We start from the raw sequence: 16,715 nt of genomic DNA on the forward strand, positions 1-16,715 counted from the left end.
CTTTGACGGACAAGTGATCTTTTCTCTAGGAATATCACCTCCATTACTAACAACAAAAAGTAATACTTACAGATCTCACACCAAACACACACCATCAAATAAGGAACATTGGTTAGATATTAACCACTGGGCAAAGTAACACAGACACACTGAATCTTCAATAATTGTCAGAACAATATAGCTATTGAAAATAGATCCCGGTTTATATAGAAGTCCTAATTTATAATTTACTATGAAAGTGGAAGAGGAAATGCAGACTAAAGTAAGGTAAACTGATAAAGCACCCTAAATTGTTGAAGCTTGCAAAGGCATTACAGTTATTTAAATATATTTTGAATTCTCCTGCAACATTTTCAAATGGATGAACATTCAACTGTCAGTCAAGTTACACTGTCAATATTCTACTTAACAATGGCGGAAAGATGACTGTATGTTAGATTGAATGAACTTCCTTAACTTGCAGCTTTTTCATTACACATCCTAACTTAACAAGTAGAGGCAATTTGGGCCCCCTTAATTAACAGATATTTTTCCAATATATTTGCCTAAAGTTAATGCATTTGCAGTCCAACAGAAACAACCCAACAGGAAGACATAGCTTTCATAAATAAATAAATAAATAAATAAATCTTGCTGTGAGAGAAGACATTGCCCTACCAGAACTACTAGCCTCGTGGTTTCTTTTTTCTTTTTTTTAATTTTTTAATGGAAGCAAAAAGCCCTGTCATCTCACCTACTCCTCTCTTAACAAGGAATGACTGCCGTGACCACCCCCATCTAGAACCACCTTTCACTGCCAGCACCTCTGCTCTCCTCATGTGCTTAGAGAACAACTGATTAGCACTTTGCATAATTAACCTGATTAGCACTGTGCATAATCAAACTGATTAGCACTTTGCATAATTAAAAAGAAATAATAATAATAACAATAATAAGCAGTAAGTAATAGCAAAAGCTGGTAGTCCTGATGCCTGTTCGTTAGCTCTAGGATTAGTTTAGTTCAGCATATTTTATTTCTTAAAACTATTTTTTCAAGATGCACAAACTCTTGAGAAAGACAAATTACAAAATTCTTATTTACTTTCAGTTCACTGACAAAAGTATTGGTTGTTCCACTATTGCACCTTAGATTTCTTCTGTTGCAGCTGAAGACACTTATTAGGAAGATACCTGACTAAAAGTACCATTGGTCCGATTCAGTATGTTACTTCCAGCATAGTCTAAGTACCGATCTGGATTTGCTATAAAGACACAGAATGTAGACACCTCACATCCTTTTATATATATATGCATATATATATATGTGTGTGTGTGTTTGTGTGTCCTTTCAATATACTTCTAAAACAGGAAAGAAGTATTATCTTCATGGACGGGGGGGGAAGATATTAATACACCTTTCCTCAAAAGTGTTCGGCCATTGCATTCTCTGCCTGTCCTGAGGAATTACTGCAGGCCACAGGAAGTCTGATGAGGAACAGGAAATTAATTAGGCTCCTGCTCCTAAGCCGGAATCATTCCTATCCCGTGTGAACATCATTCTCATGATTCTGGTCTGCATGAGTATTTGGCATCCTACTCAAAAGTACATACTGTGGGGAAGCAAAGTTCTTTCCCTGGCTGTGAGCATGCACAAACTGAAGCACTACAAGTTCCACAGGAACTTAAGGAAAAATTTCTTAACAGTGAGGGTGAAAGAGCGCTGGAACAGGCTGCCCAGAGGGGTTGTGGAGTCTCCCCGTCTGGAGATCTTCAAAACCCGATTGGACGCAGTCCTGTGCCACGTGCTCTAGGTGACCCTGCATGTGCAGGGGGGTTGGACTAGATGATCTCTAGAGGTCCCTTCCAGCCTTAATGATTCTATGATTCTATGTTTCAGCTCCACTGCAAATCCCCCAATTAGGATTTCAGGATTAAAAAAAAACTCACCTCCTGGAATCTAAAGGGCTACAAAGTTATGCCTAGCTAGGCTGCAAACTGTGTTAAACTATCAACTTCAATCTTTATATCACTAGGGACTCAGCTCTCATCAGACATTTGGTGGCAGATAGCCTAGAAGAACAGTGCCCTAGCTGAGCAGGTAAACCACTAATATTTTTCTGTTTAATAATGTTGCTTCATCCCTGCCACCCACCATAATACTCCAACATTGCCTGCATTTCTCCTCATTTTATTAATGTTCATCTTTTTTTCTGGCATCCTCATACTGCACCTCAGGCTCTCCTTGTCCTCCCCACACACCCTACAGAGCAAGACTCACTCTCCACCACCTATGATACCCTGCGACATCCCCTGCCAACCCCCAGCCACTCCACACAGTGACCTTGCCTACCTTCCTCACCAGGAAGAACGCACAGGGCACCGCTTCCCTGCTGCCTGCTCAGCCACTCAGCTCACTCGGGTGGAGTGTTGGGCGAGCAGGAGGTCACCTTGTTCCGAGTGCCCTGTCTGCCCTGCAGCTGCCTAAAGAGAAGCGGCCCAGAGAAGGCTCAGACACAGCCCGCTGCATGGGCCTGCACCACGATGAGGTTAAAAACATCCCCACTGTGCTGGAGTTTCTCTCATGAATGTTCTCCCATAAAATAAACCAACGAGAAGCTCTGGGGGGAGACAGCAATAAACAATAAACTTAGCCAAATCACCTGGAAATCTAATGCCCAGGCAAAAAGCCTCTCCACCACCACAAGCCATATGAGCAGCAAAAGGTGCAGAGCTCGTGGCTCGTTTCGCAAGTTGTTTAGTTTCAGAAGAAAAGTGTTGCTGTAGAGATTATTCAAGTCCAAATGTTCCTGGGGAAGGTAGTTCCAGTAATTCTGGGAAGGCAGCCAATCCCTTGGCTTTATATGTAAATATTTAAACAACATTATTTTTATATACATATCTTTTATACGCATATACATATATGTCTTTAGAGTTCCAGACTCACAAAACTGCCATTAAAAAAATATGCCAGTCAAAGTAGAACTATCGACACATCTGCCTCGACCAAGATAACCAACCAACAGAAACAAAATATAATAATGACTCCTTAACAGCTGCACCAAGTCACCTATGTTTATTAAATAACCCAAACAGAAAAGTTGCAAGACCAGGAATACAGACTCTAGGATAGAGAAATTGTAAAGAATATTAAAAGAGGATCTTAATATTAATTCATGACCTTAAAAGTAGCAATAATGAAAGATTTATCAATTTTAAATCTTTCAGAGTGTAAATATGTGCTGAGTGGCCCATTCACAAGTTTGGATTCACCAGGTTTTGATGGCATAAAGCTTCACATTGCTGGCATTTTAGTGTTCTGATATCTAGTAGTAAAGCTTCTTTATGCTTAGAAAGGTCACTGATGTTTTAGGATTGAAACTGGTCCATGCCTCTAAAAGAGATTACTTGATAGAAAATTCCAGGGGAAAAAAAAAAATGGCATTCTGGCATTGAGATTTCATGAATAAATAAAATGCAAAAAATGCTTTAAGATTGTTTGGGAGGAGCAGATAAAACAAATACAGGGAGATGATTTAGTGAGCAGAATGTATCCAGTCAGAGTGTATGATGAATAAATTGCTCCATGAAAATAAAATTTACCACATGCATTACACATTTATATACTTAGTAAGCAAAAATACACCTTAATATGAAGTACATATGTGTGAATTCATAGCTATATGCATAAAGAAATCATAAACAATATTTATGAATATTTACATGTCTGTTGAAGTATGTATATATAAAACAGCCAATGTGAGTTCTACAAAAGATCACAACAGTGTACATACATATACATACAAAAAGACACAAAAGGAAGGACCAAGACTAGGGCAGGTCTTTTAGAAAATATTTAATGGCTTTATTAAAAAAAACCTCACCCAAAGTTTGGGGAATTTTTACAATCTTACGTTTTCTATTGCAAAATACACCTGCTTTCTTTTCTTTCTTTTTCTCCCCCCCAAACTAAATATTTCTTCCATCTAATGACTCTCTTTATTAGACAGCATCTAATTTGCATACATTTACATACAATTTAACTGCTAGCTTTTGAGAACAAAGAAATGGCTCTGTATTGTACTGAAGGACAATACTCAGAAAAGGAAGGTATAAAAACCAGCTAGCTCGGTGGCTGTATATTCTCTTTGTTTCAGAAATACCAGGATTTTTAAACATACCACTTAAAGGGTGAAAAAGATTATTTCATCAAACAATGAAAAAAAGATACAGTGCAGTTCCCTTTTAACACATTCTCTCTCTGGCCTGGTTAATGGGATTTAAGGGTCCCAGATTTCTTTGCTTTCTTCTGTTTCCTTTATTAGAACTGATGGATTTAATTCCGTCACATATTTTGCTTCATATTTTATTCCTATAACAATCTATGCTGAAGTTCAGCTCCAATGCTAATTCAATACTACCTTCCTTTCCTTAGTGTCAGCCTGGAATATGACTGAATGATCTTTGACGGACATGAAGTACTCTGCCCTCAATGCCCAGTGCTAATGGATTTCAGAGATGGTCTGCCAGAATATTACCTTGCGAAAACAACGACAGACATCATGAAAACTTACCATGTAGCTGACTGGGAATCAACAGGAAGGGAAGTTGGGCTGAGCTCCACTTGCAAGAACAGGGAGGGACTGTGGTCAGAGTAAATGCAGGATGTAAAGGATGTGTCAAGCCCTCTAATTCCCTAGAAGAGGAGGAGAAAACGATCTTGAGCATCTCATAAGCGGCAAAATGTTTTGAAACAGCTGGCAGAGACTCCCATACAAAAAGCGTGATTTCAGGCTGCATATTGCATGTCCTCATGAGTCCTCAAATTGCCCATGTCCGTGGGAAACCCAGCTAAGCAGGGTGGCCTGCCATTTGCCACTGCCCATGTAGTAGAGCTACTAGCCTCATTTCCTACAGCTCCCCTTTCCAGCATCATACTCACTGACTTTGACTCAGTGGGACAGATCAAGGGAAAAATACTTTTGAAAAAGTATCAATACAGCAGTGCAGGGATGGGAGGGTAAGAAGAACTGAACATTCATAACTACACAGGCTTTTTCTACAAGAAATGTATCAGCAAGGATATATATCAAGTCCATTAGGCTGCTATGGAACCTCACCTTGAGATGTCTTGACCAACCTTGATATGACATGGTGGATTCCTAATACGCGCCTGGAAACCAAGCCAATCGTCGTTTTATGAGTACAAAAGCTACCCCCTCTCACACTAGCCAAAACTAAAGTGAAGAGCCCTGCGGATCAAGCAGGACACAGGCTGCTTTTAATGAAAAAGAGCTCAACTTTGCGGTGCGCTCCTACAACCTGCTCCAGGGGCAGGCGCCAGTGGGCAGGCTGACATACTCTCAAGTGACAGGCACTGTGGTAACGCTTCTCGGAGGCCATGGAAAAGATCCCACATTCAAAAGGAAAGGACTGAGCTTTCTTGCCAAAGGCACACAATAAAGCATAAGATTAACAAATGCTGTTACCAGGGCATCCAAAAGCTCCCCCACATCCTTCAAGGACTCAAGAACACACATTTCTGAAATAACGAATAGGAAGCTTTCTTTCACACTGTTGTAGATACATTGTTGCTAATTTTCATTTGCTAATTTGCTATAGCACATAAGCATTGACTTCTGCCTGATTCAAGTTTACCACCACCACCTCTAAAGTCACCCTGCCGTAAGAGCTCTATAGGAAGCTGTGGGATGCAGCACTGGAGTTCAGCTGAACACTGAAGACACTGTGGTCCAAGTCTCTTCATTTAGCCTGCTTGCTCCAGGTAGCTAAAATGGAACATTAAACATCCTATCTGACAGAAATCCTACGGCAGTAAATAACCACCCAACACCATTATCTGTAATTTCTTCAGGATAAAGGAATAACTTGTGAACAACTTCCACTAGCCAGATAACATTCATAGATGATTCAACATCTCTGGAAATTCCAGTCACTGACAGAACTAAAAGAACCTGTGTGGACATCTGATCTTCATCCATTTTCACCAGATCAACAGCCAATACCAGTCATTTCAGTTCTGCAGTCAGACCTTTTCTATCCAAGTCACAACCAGGCTCCAGAACAGAATACCTGATCAGATATAAGCACTAGTGGCTTTTTTCCTTTAATGACAATAAAATAACACCTACATATGTAGCATTACATGTGATGCTGAAGCAATGGCACCCAACAGAGCTAATTGTTTTCACTGCAGTCGTATATATTCTCTAAAGATAACTACAGTTACTCTGTGAATCATGGGTAGCTGCATAGGTTGTAACACAATTCTATACACATTTGAGTTATGTGACCCCTACACAATTGTTCAGCTGGTTTCCCAACAGGAGATTCCTGTTTTTCTTCCACTGCCTATACGATGCCTTTCCGATAACATAGCACAAACCAATCATGCATATATTCTTCCTCTAGGGCACTAAATACTTCTCCCAATAAACTTAAGATCCGCTAGGAGACATACATAAAAAAAGCCTATGTATATGTAAAAGATGTTTTAGTAAATACCTGTTCTTAATAACTAATTATGACCATATCATTGGCACACCATCAAAAATGTTTTATTAAATTTGTTAGATTCTCTCCAGGTTATAGCAGTACCGAAATCAGTTTTGATGGTCATTAAAAAGATGAGAATCTGAGAGTTTTAAATAATGCCAATTCTTCAATATTTCCTATTCCAGTGTTCTTGGTAGACTTGAAAGCATATTACTACAGCATTAGCCCAAATTTTATCTTTGCTCTAGCAGTCCTTTTTGGAGATAAAAGTAGGCTAAGCAAATCATTTGTTAGATTTTTCCTTTTCTTCTTTTCTGTTGGTATATTCTCCATTGAAGCTGGGTTATGAAAGTGTAAAGTTGGTGTAAGCAGAAGAAGAGCTGAGCAAAAAGTAGCCCCTCTTGTATCTAATTAAATTCTGGCATTTATGAACTTCCACTTTTTCACACATAGCAGTTTCATTACATTTGCTATTAGACAGTATGGTTGGGATTGTTAAAAGGAGTAACAGTACGATTCTCTTTTGAATAAAAAGCAGTGTGGTAGTTCTGCTGTTGAATCCAACAGCAGCCCATTCAGACCAACATCAAATGGATTTGAAAACTGTCTCCCTCTCCAGCGTGCCTAGAACATGGGGAGAACAGCGAGCAACAGGCACAGGCTGCAACTTTAGCAGTTCTGTCATGTTAAAGACACCAAGAATTCCTGGTCAAACACAGAGTATTCCTGAAGCTGTTGAAGTCTTTCAAGCATTCACTCTGATTAGATAAACCGTGTTAAACGCAATTCTCCCTCAGCAGCATTTTAAGGCCTGCTAGCTAGAGCACGAACAGGTCATTTCTACAAGGTTTGGTCAAATCTCCCCGGTTGTGCACACAGAACATGCTGCACGCAGGCCCACACTCCCCCAGACACCAAAGTTAGCAAGCGCGCACACCAAGCTGGTCAGGAATTGCGTAGCCGCACACAGCAAAGGTGAGCGAGAGCCTCTCCGCTCCGATTAGCTTGCAGCACTAATCGTAACCAAAGTATAGCAATTTTTCTAGATTTAGAAGGCCTTCAGGTCAAATTTAGCTACATATAAGTAGATACTTCGCTCCCCCCCTTCAAATTACAGGGTAATACTAATTAGGACACCCTGTTTGACAAACCACTGTTCTATTTAATGGACTTTTCTCAATTAAGGAGAGAAAGACACCTCCCCCCAACTTCCAAATTAAAGTTAAAGCAGAGATTATGCTGAATAAATATACAAAGATAAAAATTATTTGTGCTGCACTAGACTTTTTTTTTTTTCTCCTGTTAATCTTTATTTGGCAACTTCTACATTAAAAGGTCAGAGTTTAGATTTCCACACCTATTAAACACCTGCTTAAAAACCACTCAACGGCTGGTGCTGGCCAAATGCATCCCAATTAAACAGAGATGTTGGCACTGCTGTCCTCACTGAGCAACACCCACTGCCAGTCCCTCTCATTAGGTTAAACAGGTTGCTCAGGGTGTAACCAAATTCTTGATTACGTGCATCCCACAATAAAATGTGATTTGGTGGAGCCTTTTGCCTAACTGTCGAGCACTGAGCCTTGGGAGAAGCATCTGGAGCTGCAGGAAGGACCCAGGACCAAGAACGCCAACTCTCGCGCATGGAAATGCTGGGATGACAGAACTGAAAGAAATGGGTGGGATTTCTTCTTGAAAATGTTCTACAAGATTAAAGAACTTTACAGTACTTTGCCCTCTGTATTTGGTATTAGTTTGTCCTACACAGTTTGATTTGTCAGTTGTAAGCATGACACAGTATCTTTTATATTTGCTATAGCGTTAAATTGTTCACTGATAATTTGACTTTGTACGTGTACGGATTCAGAGATGGAGTGACAAGCCTAGAAAACAAAATCATCCTTCAGAGATAAGACAGAGCACTGCAAGTTTTCCAAATATATTTTGTCAACATATTTTAAGGCACTTCCAGAGGGACCAACTGCATGACTGACAGAAAAATCTTGTCTCCATCATCCATCTAACCTCTAAGGCCTCTGTCAAGGCTGCAAACACATTTGCCAGTAAGTGACAAGTCAAGCGGTCTTTTTCCAAACATCCAACAACTCCTTTCAGTATCGCACTACTAGGAAGCCACTAGACAGAACCGGAGCAGAGTGGCAGGGATTATAAACTATGTCAGAAATAGTTCTAATCAACATGTTTAATCTTCTACAATCCTACTTCACTACCAATTTATTAACTTCCCTCGTTTTCCTTTCTGTCACCCTCCTGTCCTAGTCAGGAACAGACCTTAATTTCAAAAGCACTCTACTCTACTCAACATGGATGAAAAAGCTCACGTACTTCACATAACACTGATCAGTTAACTGCATCAAAGTAAAGAACACATACAGAGTCTCTAAACTGGTATCTTAAAATCAAGTGCATAGAAGGATGCTTCAACACTATAAACAAAATATAATTCACAACTGATACAGTGAGGATGTTAGCAGACTTTAAAATATTTATATACAAAACTTCACTTATGCCAAAAAGACTTTATAAGAACATAAATACTGTTAGTTTCTAGTACTTTTTTAGTGTAGAATCCTGAAGTAATCTTCAGTACTAGAAAAAAAATCTGGAATAAAAGATGTCACCTAGGAGTAATTATTAACCTAAAACTACAGTTATTTCCAAGACAACCATAATATTAGCAGATGCTTTCTTGTTCTGGCTTTCTTGACTGGCTACAAATGGCACAAAGGAATCCAAAGATAGACACCGGCATGCTTGCTCTTTGCTTGTTTTTCATTAAAACATTCTAGCCTTCAAACAACACTTTTTGATTTGCTATTGCCCTTTATATGCATGTGCACTACATTCACTGTGCTCTAAAGAACACTCCATTTCCCTTCCTTATTCCTACCGAAGTCAACAAGGATCCTAGGTACCAATCTGCAACAGATAAGAATCTGAGAGAGGCACATTGCATATTTCATTCCCTATCGTCTTCATAACAAATAGCTCAGAGTCAGGGTGTTTTTTTTCACAACATCCCTAAAAATTGAGAGCCATTGTCCATAGCTGTTTCTTAATTTAAGCCTTACTAACATCCCTTCTTAAAATTGGTGGCCAACACTTGACTCTGTAGCTAGTATCTGTAGTTGCAGCTCTTCCAGGCTACAATGAGCTAAAAATGTTGTCAACACTGTGCGTTTTTCCTGGTAAGGATTTGATGAGACTGTGACCGGAAAACACAGTGAAACAGGAAAGTGGGAAAGAAAAAAAGAAGAGAACAACAGTAAAAACAAGCCACTATAACAGAATAAGAGAAAAAAAATCAAGTAGCACCACTGATCTGCTAAATCTGTAGAGAGGATTCTAAAGCAAACAGTACTTTGGTTTTCATCTTTCTCTTTATCACCATTAAACAACCACCAGAATTTTTTTAAGTGTGTCAGTTTTACACACATTCTGCTAACCTATCTTTTATTCTTTGTATCTATGCTCACTTAATGCAACTTAAAGGGGGAACTGCAACTGTAAAGGGGGAAAACAATCCTGGGGAGCATCTGCTCTACTCTACATCCCTTGAAATAGTAGAAACACTCAACAAGAAAAAAAAAATCAATGATTTCTTGGGACATTTCACTTCCTTCGAGAAAAAAAAAAAAAAAAGCCACTAAACTCTTCAAATGCTTCAGCTTGACCAAATGAATTTTCCAAGGAAAGGAAGATTTTGCCTGCATTACGAACATCTACAGGCAAACCACAGAAGATATAAAATAGAGAAATAAACAGCTTTAGGATTCTCTAGAACTCTTTACAGGATCAACTTTAAATTGCAACAATGACAACAGCAGCAAATAAAGCTTTTGAATGAGACGTACCCATGTACACCCACTGAGGACGAAGACGCCTGCACTCTAGAAATAAGTAGTAACATCCAACGGACTACAAGAGACACTGCAGTTGCACTCATTGCAATTACTGGGACAGCTCTCATGACTGGAACGTGGCCATGGATGGCTTTAGGCTTTTCAGGAAGGATAGGCCAGAAAGACGAAGGGTGGAGTTGCTCTTTACATGAGAGAGCAACTGGAATGTCTGGAGCTCAGCTTAGGGGAGGATGAAGCCTGAGTCAAGAGCCTGTGGGTGAGGATTAAAGGGCAGACCAACAGAGGAGACACTGTGGTGGGTGTTCACTACAGGCCTCCTGATCAGAGAGAGGAAGTGGATGAGGCTTCTACAGGCAGCTGCAAGGAGCCTCACGATCCCAGGCCCTGGTCCTTACGGAGGACTTCAACCACCCTGATGTCTGCTGGGATAATCACACAGCTAGGAACAGACAGTCCAGGGAGGTTCCTGAGGAACATTGCAGATAGATAACACCATGATGCAGGTGGTAGATAAGCCAACAAGGGGAGGGGCACTGCAGAGATGGTCTAGTGGGAAATGTGAAGGTTAGAGGCAATCTTGGCTGCAGTGACCACGAGATGTTGGAATTCACGATCCTGCAAGGAGGAAACTGGCCAAGAAGTAGGATTGCAACCCTGGCCTTCAAGAAAGCTAACTTTGACCCCTTCAGGGAGCTCCCTGGAGGAATCCCCTGGGCCAGGGCCATAGAAGGAAAGGGGTTCCAGGAGAGTTGGCTAATATTCAAGCACCACTTTCTCCAAGCTCACGATTGGTGCGTTCCTACAATAAAGTTGAGCAAGACGGGCAGGAGACCTGCATGGGTGGGCAAGGAGCTGTTGGGTAAACTTAATGAGAAAAAGAGAGAATATGCAATGCGGAGGAAGGGCCAGACCACATGAGAACAATATAGGAACACTGCCAAAGAATGCAGGGATGCAATGAGGAAGGCCAAGGCTCATTTGGAATTAGAGTTAGCAAGAGATATCAGGGGCAACAGGAAGGGCTTCTACAAATACATCATCAGCAACAGGCAGACTTGGGAAAACATGGACTTGCTGCTGAATGGGGTGCGTGCCTTGGTGATGGAGGATACAGAGAAGGCAGAGTTATTAAATGCCTTCTTTGCTTCAGTCTTTACTGCTAAGGCAAGTTCCCAAGAACTACTGAGCCTGGAGACAAGAGAGAAAACCAAGAGAGAGGAAGACTTTCCACTGGTAGAGGAGGATTGGGGTACGGATTATTTAGGCAAACTGGACACCCATAGATCCATAGGCCCAGATGGGATGCACCCAAGAGTGCTGAGGGAACTGGCGGGGGTCACTGCTCAGCCGCTCTCCATCACCTTCAAGAGGTCAGGGAGAGCAGGGGAGGTGCAGGAGGACTAGCAGAAAGCCAGCATCACTCCAGTCTTCAAAAAGGGCAAGAGGGAGAAGTCGGGAAACTACAGGGCAGTCAGCCTCACCTCTGTCCCTGGAAAGGTGATGGAACAGCTCCAGAGACCATCTCTAGATATGCCCTCTAGATCAGGAATAGTCAGTAGGATTCACCAATGGGAAGTCCTGTTTGAGCAACCTGATAGCCTTCTACGATGGGATGATGGGCTGGATGAATGAGAGGAGAGCCGTGGATGTTGTCTGCCTTGACTTCAGCAAGGTTTTTGACACCACCTCCCCTAACATTCTCATGGGGAGGCTCAGGAAGTGTGGGTTAGCTGAGTGGACAGTGAGGTGGATAGAGAACTGGCTGGAGGGCAGAGCTCAGAGGGTTGTGATAAATGGGGCAGAGCCTAGTTGGAGGGCTGTGACCAGTGGTGTTCCCTCAGGGGTCAGGACTGGACCCGGTGCTGTTCAACTGGTTCATCAATGACTTGGATGAGGGCACAGAGTGCACCCTCAGCAAGTTTGCAAATGATACAAAACTGGGTGGAGTGGTCAACACTCCTGAAGCCTGTGCTGCCATTCAAAGGGACCTGAATTCTCGGGTTGGAGAGTTGGGTAGAGCGGAACCTCATGAGGTTCAACAGGGACAAGTGCAGGATCCTGCACCTTCCTGGGGAAGAATAACCCCAGGCACCAGTACAGATTAGGGGTTGGCCTGCTGGAAAGCAGCTCCGTGGAGAGGGATTTGGGAGTCTTGGTGGACAACAGGTTAAGCATGAGTCAGCAATGTGCCCTCATGGCCAAGAAGGCCAATGGGCTCCTGGCTGCAGCAGGAGGAGCGTTGCCGGCAGGTTGAGAGAGGGGATCTTGCCCCTCTACTCAGATCTGGTGCGGCTGCACCTGGAGTACTGGGTGCAGTTCTTGGCTCCCCAGTACGAGAAGGACATTGAGCTTCTAGAGAGGGTCCAGTGTAGAGTAAGGAAGACGAGTAAGGGACTGCAGCATCTATCTTATGAGGAAAGACTAAGCAAGATGGGCCTGTTTAGCCAACAGAAAATTAAGAGGGGATCTTATCAATATGTACAAATACCTGAGGGGTGAATGTAAAGAAGGTGGGGCCAAACTCTTCTCAGTGGTGGCCAGTGACAAGGCAAGAGGTAATGGGTACAAACTAAAACACAGGAAGCTCCACCTCCATGTGAGGAAGAACTTCTTTACTGTGAGGGTGCCAGAGCCCTGGAACAGGCTGCCCAGAGAGGCTGTGGAGTCTCCTTCTCTGGAGATCTTCCAAACCCACCTGGACACCTCCCTGTGCCACATGCACTGGGTGTCCCTGCTTGAGCAGGGGGGTTGGATCTCTCTAGAGGTCCCTTCCAACTTCAACCATTCTGTGATTCTGTGCAACAGGCTATTGCAGGAATTTGGCCATGAAGAAGCCTACCCAAACATTCACAGCCCAAGATGCAAAATAAGTGATCATAATTACACTTGCATTAGAAAATATACCCTTACTCAATGGCTGCATCCTGCAACGGGATTAAACCTTTTAAGACAGAGTGAAAAACTCTGCTCTGTGAAACAGAAGCTAAAGGAGCCTAAGAGAAACATGGGAGGAGAAGAGGTGTGATACAAACAAAGGAAGGGGCAACCAGCCCAAGTTAAAAATCCAAATACAACCCCTGTCTCTAGGGCAGAGCTGTATGGAGAACTCAAAAAACAAGTGTGCGGCACTTAAATGTCATGTACCAAGAAAAACAAAGTCATTGGAGGGATATATTAAAAAATTAATGTTTCAATATGCTATCTTATAATATTAGATTGAAAACCACACCACTGTGTGTTGTTATTGTATTTGACCAAGTGCACCATTGTGTTTAATTTGAACTTTGATTATGACAGATCACAGGATATGGAAGGTAACCAAGTAACTCACGCTCCCTTTTGAAATCTTGCTCCATTAAAACTTAGATTGCAGCAGCAACACAGTGACTGATACCCATGTACTCTGCACCAGAGGAAGAGAACAGAACATCACAGGATCGTTGGGTCATTTTTTAGATGCTCACAGCAACCTCACTGGGCCAGCAAGACTGCTGGAGCTGCAGATAAATCTGGTGTATGCACTTGAAAGCATGAACCATGGCCCGCCCAATTTCCTAAGGAGGGCAGAGCCATTTTGAGCACCTGAGCATGATCAGGGCTTACAGCTTATGAAGATGGTCTGCACTGGCATGGCATTCACTTGACGCGGAGCGAGGCAGTTGGAGAAGCACAAACCTGTTCTGCTCACTATCAACACCATTGTCACGGGTGCCCATAATGCACGTCTGGAAGCAGAATGGGATATCCACTCTATGTCCAATGCTTCCAATGCTGGCTTTGGCTCTATTTTCACTCTAGTGAGCAACACTCCCTAGCAACCCCCTCCCCAGAAGAAGGAGGGGAAAATAAAGAAAGAAAGAAAGAACCCACACCACTAAGCAGGTGCTAGCAATCTGAGAAACCACATGCCAGCTACAGCTGCTTCAAATTGATTCCGTTACATCTGCCTGAGTAGTCCCAGAACAGGGAATTCACTGAAGAGACCCATAGGTCCAAAGGAGACCCAATACTGTGGGATTTTAGCACTCTATTAAGTAAAGGTGAAAATCTTCCCAGAGGATTCAGCGGGAGGATATTCAAGCATGATCTGAAACACATGATTGCATTCAGTCTAGGATAAAACAGGAGCTGGGAGATGGCATATGCTTAACACTGGAATACCCAGCAAAAACCCCTTGGAAATAATGCCTTAAATTTTTTTCCCAAAACAGTACTGACAGTGCTGCCTTGTTTCCCAAAACACTGGGTGCAATACATTTGCTTGAACATGCTCTTGGGATTGGGACTTCACTCCAAAACCTTGTTTGTACAAAAAGGGGCCAAGCAGCTGGGAAATTCTGGAGTGTAGCGTGTCCTCATTAGCTCCCATCTGCCATCAGAACTCAGCTCATGGCAAGTTTGGCTAAGTCCTGGTGTTCTCAGGTCCAAATCTGGGTCAGTTTTAATTACACTATACAGAATTCAGTGTGCAGTTTTTAAATCCTTATTATACAGTGCAGAAGAACGGGCAGCTCTCCAACTAATCAATTTTTTAAAAGTACATATATAAAAATTTTAAACCAGGCTAGACAGACAGTGGGTGGAAGAGAGAGGGGAGGGGAAGAAAAAGAAAAAAATAAAAAAAGAAGAGTGAATACAGGGGTTAGTTAAGAGAACTGTTAGCAAAAGTGGGTCAGCAGCAAGTTCTGCTTTAAAACTTCAAAGGAAGGAAAAAAGAAAAAAAAATCCTCTTCATTTATAAGACAGCAAACCTGATGTGCAAGATGTACACAATTCATACTGCTTTTAGCGTCAGTGTGGGTTACCCAAAACACCACCACAGCTAGGCTGTTGTGAAGGGAAGGAACCACTCTCTTGGAGTTACAGAGCTGCAGAAGGTACTGGCTGACCTATTCATAGCTCTTGGAACAGTCTGCTTGACTTGGGAAAAATCTTTCCCTACCAAGAAAGATGAAGGTTACAGCCCTTGCCCCCAGAGTTACAGGAAAGGTTCTATAGCTGGAAGTACAGCACAGTGCTATCGTATCTTCAAGGGACTAGTAAACTAGGGTATGTTACTCTAAAGCCTTACACAATTGAGGGTTGTGGACTAATGTAACTGCTATTCATCTTCCTTTTTCCTATGTCCCTCCACTTGCCAACAGACAGGTCAGGACTTGAAAAGAGTTTTGCTTAGTGTCTTAGTGTCATCAGCCAGAATCTATCAGGTTCTGAGATGGGCACATAGAGGGAGCAAACTCAAGTCTTTTTGGACAGTTGCAGCCTTAAAGGTAGACCAGGAATGGGAAAGTGCGATCAATAACCAGTATAAAGACTGATGAAATGCATTGGAAATGTATAATAACCAGCCCCTCCCTATGCAAAACCCAAACCATTAAAGACTTTCATATTTGTATTAAACTACTTCCATGAACAAATTCCTGTTAAAAAGGGTTTTATTTTACACACCTGGTTAGTCTTTTTATAGCTATCATCTTAATGCTACAACCCAGCAAAAACACAACACAATCCATGCTTGTCTTCTAACTAGTACTTTAGTTGGCGGTTGTGACTGTGGTATATCCTGACATAGCAAGAAATATACTGTTGCCTGTATCACTATCAACAAAAGCCACAAAGCTGAAGCAATCATGCAAAGCCTTTCCTTTCAAAGGAAGCTGTTTCTTCTGTGGAACCCATCTCATATTACTACCCAAAAAATCACCCATCAAGCGGAAATTAAAGAAATACAACCACACCCCAAGAATATCACAAACCTCAGCACTAACAGCTTTTCCCTACAGTGGTAGACTTCCAGCTAACTGGTCTGAAGCTCTAAGTACATCCACCTGGGCCCACTTCAGTAGTTAGGACAATTAGCCTCAGTAGTCCTGGAGCACCTGGTTATTTAGCTGAGCTGATAGCAAAAAAAAAAAACTTAGAATAAAAAAGGCTGATCACACAAGCCAACAGGTAAAGGTAGTCTTCAATGCTCTATCTGTTTTGAATTCATGCTTACCAATACATGAAGTCTCTTTCTGCAAATTGCAGATTACCTTAACACATAGTCTACAGCCACGTTCTCTGGGTTATCGCAGAAAAGTACTGAGAGGGTGGTCTATAGCCAGGATACCTCAGACATCACATTGCAATTAAAAACATCCGTTGGGTCCACTAGCTCAGATTCTTTACACATTTGATAAGGAGGGTTGCAAATGCAAGCCCCACTGAATTTCTGTAACTACCTGTTAAAAATTAAGTATTACCCCTGTCAATCCAACTTAAAAAAAACCCATCATGAACAACAATGCAGCAAATGCTAATAAATTAAGCCCCAAAATTATTGTTGTGAAGCAACTT

The 16,715-nt window shown here is 41.9% G+C and overlaps 1 protein-coding gene across 1 annotated transcript in view; it reads right to left on the reverse strand.

Moving 5' to 3' along the window:
- ZBTB20 (zinc finger and BTB domain containing 20) overlaps positions 1-16,715 on the reverse strand; it is a 387,189-nt gene that overhangs the window by 342,110 nt on the left and 28,364 nt on the right. Inside the window, exon 3 of the mRNA XM_088534147.1 lies at positions 4,551-4,672. The gene's annotated coding sequence lies outside the window, so the exon portion shown is untranslated. The remainder of the gene's footprint in view (positions 1-4,550; positions 4,673-16,715) is intronic.

Source organism: Tinamus guttatus, unplaced genomic scaffold (assembly GCF_059628265.1).
Source record: "Tinamus guttatus ecotype Peru unplaced genomic scaffold, ASM5962826v1 Tinamus_guttatus_pri_ptg000035l, whole genome shotgun sequence".
NCBI lineage: Eukaryota > Metazoa > Chordata > Aves > Tinamiformes > Tinamidae > Tinamus > Tinamus guttatus.